The sequence below is a fragment of the Triticum urartu genome, chromosome 2A (assembly GCF_056163025.1).
Source record: "Triticum urartu cultivar PI428250 chromosome 2A, HENAU_Tu73, whole genome shotgun sequence".
Taxonomy (NCBI): domain Eukaryota; kingdom Viridiplantae; phylum Streptophyta; class Magnoliopsida; order Poales; family Poaceae; genus Triticum; species Triticum urartu.
The window spans coordinates 751,826,237-751,831,111 of NC_141874.1; the positions used below are offsets into that span (position 1 = coordinate 751,826,237).

Genomic DNA, 4,875 nt, shown 5'->3' on the forward strand with positions numbered 1-4,875 from the left:
ACAAAGGTAAGCAACTTTGTCCTTTCCATCTCTCATTGCTAGATTAGTTCTTGCAATGCTTTATATAGTGATTAATTTGTGGGTTTTAGTAATTTGGGAGGAATTATATGTGGTAGTTTATTTGATTTATATGCAACTTGAGCTCAAAATTACTGTTAGTTTGCATATGTAGGTGTGGTTTACTTAGTGCCTTCCCATCTCCGTCCTAACCACCGTCGATCGTCCGCACCGTCCCGTCGCCCACACCACCTTGTGGTGAGCCTCTTGTTCTTATCTTTTTTATATAAAAAAAATCATGTTTGTGTGATGTAGATATATAGTTCCTTGTATAATTATCTTACCCGTACGTTGTTTGTTATTCATAGTGCCATGGTTTTGATATCCGTCCCAGTTGGCCCTCGCCCGGGTTATGATTCGGATGTGGTATATTCTCTTTTATAACTATTTGTTGCATTTCGTATTTATGACAAATTATGCCCATCAAGTTGACATAGATATTTTTATCTAGGAGGTATGTGAACCGGAAATTCCAACTGACCCTATTGTCGAGAGGTTAAATTTAGTTGAAAGAGAAAATGAGTATTTGAAAGAAAAATTGAAAAGAATTGAGGTGGAGAAGATAGAATTGGAGTTGCATGTTGACGATGTCGTCGATGATCACAAGATCAAGATGGAGAAAACGCGCTTGAAGATTAGAAAGATTAGAAAATATGCCATTGATAGTGAGGCTTGGTATCATTATGTTGTTGGATCAATTGTTACCTTAGTTGCGATCTTCATCGCATTTGTTGTTGCATTTAAATGCTTTAGCTAGAGAGTTATTTGTATGTTTGTTTTATGAGAATAAATGTTGTATGAACTTTATATATGAACTTGTATTAATTTGGTCTATTCGGTGTTGTGTAATGAAGATGAGCCGATAATGGATGTACGATGACCGATGCTCTCCCAGTTCGCAGATAGTGTGCATACTTTTCTCCTTGCGGCTAAGGCAAACAAGCGGGCGGATGGTTTTATGCCTTGTCCATGTGCTGGCTATAAGAATGATCACAATTACTTTAACTCAAGAACCATTCATGTCCACCTGTTTGAGTCCGGTTTCATGCCCCACTATAATGTTTGAACTAAGCACGGAGAAAGAGGGGTTATGATGGAAGACAGATCGACCGACTTTCAGGTGTAATCTAAACTTGCACAATTTTTTGGTAAGGTGGAATTTTAGGATAAACATGTACAATTGAATATGGGAGATAAACATATTTGTTGCCTAGTCTTTTGGGATAAGCTCTATCTCTCCAAACCTCCCTGTAATCTCTCTAGACGTTGTAATCACACATATATAATCAACACGAAGACATGCGTCTCATCTATTTTTGTGTGTGTGTGCGTGTGTGCGTGTGTGTGTGGGGGGGGAGGGGGGTCATCGATTTTACGTTGATGACTAGAAACACTTATAATCTCATTCACTCGTTCGAAATCCAAGGCTATGCGGCAGTCCGCCAGAAATTGCCATGTCCGAGGTGCCCTGAAAGTAGATTTCACGCTAAAAAATGATTTTTCATGAAATGGAAAAAAGTTGAATGTCCACATGTCATCCGAAGATTACAAGAAAAATTAACTTAGGGCGAATTGAAAAACAGCCGACAGTCCCAAAGAAGACATGAAAAGGAAAATACGCGGGACCATGTTCAGAGTGGGCCAAATATAAGATTTAGACCACAAGTAGGATATATACGTCATGGTCATGTCGTTGTCTCCTATTCCTTCTTAAGAAGGTGCAAAACCCACGGTTGGTTGGCAATCGATGCACACTTCAACTTGATGACAAAGAAATCAGTCAAGAGTGAGCTTTGATTTTTTTTAATGGCTGCATGCATCACTGATGCAAAGGCCGGGGGCCATCCTTCTTTTCAAACAAAAAGAAGAGAAAGACACGAGCTGCTTAATTAATTAATTTCCTCTATTATCCGGCTGGCTCTATTATTACAGTTCCATATGGATATTTATACAAAAGAAAATAGATGGTGTTTGAGGATAGTCGTGAGGAGGAGATGAAACATATCATTTCTGAGATTTGCTTCTTGGCCGATCGACACTAAGAGGACACCAATGTCGACCGCATGTAAATTAAATAGGAGTAGATGCATGTATATAAAATGTAAGTAACATACATACATGCATACATACATATTTTGAGTTTGGGATGAATGAAATGGAAAAAAAGTGGAATGTCCACTTGTCATCGAATGATTGGAAAGAAAAGAGATTCCAAAAGAAGAAAGAAAATAGAACACGTAGATATATAGACTTGAAAAGGAAAACATGCATGCATGCAGAATTAACCACGTTCGAATCGATCACAGCAGCAGGCCTGCCGGCCGAATATAATTAAGAATTTAAGATGGATGCATGTAGACAGCCTATTCCGCCCGATCGAGCTTGCCTATCAACTCGCCCCCGTCCAGGATGCTGCCAAACATGGCGGCCTCAAACAGATAGTTCACCTGCCACGCATGGTGGCTTGCATGGGCGACGAGCCAGACCATTTCGTCGATGAGGCCCTTGGAGAAGAGCTGGACCTTTGCAGGCGTGAGGATTCAATGAGGTGTTTCTCACGCTGCTCGTCCACCTCGCCCGTCCGGACGTACTCCAGCGGACCGGTGACAATGGACGACCAAAGGGCGGCGAGCAGGTGGTCTTGGTCTCCTTTTACTTTGAGGAAGCGCCGGACGTGGTCGCAGGTTTCTTCCCCATTGCAGGCGTACTCAGGGTCAAGGGGCCTGCTGAAACCGGTGGTGCAAAAGTCGGTGTTGAAGACCTCGTCGAAGTCAGCCTCGCACTGGGGCCGCGCCGGGGACTTGCGGGCCTTGGGCCATCCTAGGAGGGCGCGGCGGAGGAACATGTGCCGGTCGTTGTGCAGGTGCCAAGTATACAAGGTGATGCACACCCGAGCCACGGGCTCGTGCCACCTCTGGGTGTACATCCGAGCTCCCGTGGCAGCGTAGCCGTCGTAGATGGCCCGCAACACTGGCGCGCTCACCACGCCTGAGGCGGCGATGTCGGCCACGTTGAGGAACGAGTTCATGACCTCGGAGTTTACCAGGTCGCTGCCCACATCGATGACATCGGTGCCGGGCGAGCTGAAGAAGAGGTCGCTTGTGACGGCGCCAACATCGAAGCCCCGGGCTATGGCCTCGGCCCCCATGCCTAGGATGCTGCTCTCGCAAAGGGACATGACCTGGGCGGCGTGGCGGTCCATCCGCCCCGACCGGTCCTTGAGGAGCGTCCTGTGCGCCGCCTCCAGCGTGATCTTGGCTCGGATGTAGGACGTGCCGATGGCGACAGCCTCGCGTCGCTGCCGGCCACCAGGGGTTCGTAGCGAGCGGGTGTCGGCGAGCCCGTCGCGTAGGAGGCGGCTGAAGGAGGGGAACACCTACCCGTGCTCATAGTAAAATGCCATGTCCACCACGTAGTTGGAGAAGAGGGTGCGCATGTCGAAGGCCCCAATCAGCAGGTTCGCCATGCTGCTGCCAGATAGGGCGTTGGCTGTTGTCATCGCCTCAGGCCAGTCGGTGGCGCCCAGCAAGGCGAGAACTTGCGGCATGGCTTGGACCAGCCCGGCGCCCTTAGTGGGCAGCACGTTGCCGATTGCATGCTGCGAGCTTTTCCACAGCACCAGCTCCGACGATAGTCGCAGTTGCACCACCCTGGGCCACGCCGCGTCACCTCCGCCATCAATGCTAATGCTAGCAAACATCTCCGCCAGCAAATCTTCCGCCTCGCGAGACAGCCTTCTCAAATCCGCCATGCCCCCCGCCCCCTTGCCGACCAAGGCCCTCGCCGCCGAGTAGCCTGGGTACAAGGGGAAGCCTCCATCTTGCCGCTTCGCCAGCCGGGTGCCCCAGAAATACGAAGGGATTGCAACTAGCCCGCTGCCGTTGCCGCCAGGGACAATGTTCTTCTCCCTCACCACCTCAATATCGAGGCCATGGAGAGAGCAGCCACCCCAGGTTGGGGTTGGGGTGGATGGTGCCTCCACGTCGCCGCGACGAGTCCAAGCGAGACTCAACATTTTTATTTAGTACTGTATTAAAAATTGCAGGTAATGGACTCCTCGTGGTGTTTGCCAGCCTTATGTATTCCCCGACAGCTTATATAGCCATATCAACACAAGGCTGGCTTCCTCTCAGCAGTGGTTTTTGTACAAGCTTAAGCTTGTGGCACTAGCTAGCTAGAAAGACACACACGTTTTGATTGTTTTCTTCTTATTGTATCACTTTCTCGCCATATTTGTATTGCTTTATATAACTCTCGATGAATTTTTGACTCCTTCCAATAACATCGCGTCGACAAGAGTTCTTCCAGAACGTCCACATAATACATCTCCATCTTTCTCTTACTCTGAAAAAACCAACATGTACAGAAAATACTTCGTTTCTATTTTCATGTGTAACAATTATATAAAGAAGTACAATTGTTACCATGATCATCTCTTTCAGTTGCGCAGGATGCCATGAGTTTTTTAGTTTATCCATCATAAAGCTTTGTCAATTCATATTTTCAAAGCATCATCCAAAGCCATCAGTTTTTATCTCTAATGTACAAAAGTGAATATAAAACACATTAATTAAAAAATAAGATCAGCCTATATACAATATATATTCATTGATCAGCTGCTCGCTTCGAGCATGTGACCGTTTCAATTAGAGTGAGTGGCGTCGTGCATTTTAGTAGAGTGAGACGCATCCGAGTTTTAATACACTATTCTCTGGAAATGACTTGCTAGGGTATGTCAGAATTTTCACTATATAAAAATGTAAATTACATTTATCTAAAAATACAGCCGTTTCCGTATTAAAGCAAGCAGACGCTCCT

At 46.3% G+C, this 4,875-nt stretch overlaps 1 pseudogene; it reads right to left on the reverse strand.

Moving 5' to 3' along the window:
* Positions 1 to 2,420: 2,420 nt before the first annotated feature.
* Positions 2,421 to 4,072, reverse strand: LOC125538491 (uncharacterized; annotated as a pseudogene).
* Between the last annotated feature and the right edge of the window lie 803 nt (positions 4,073 to 4,875).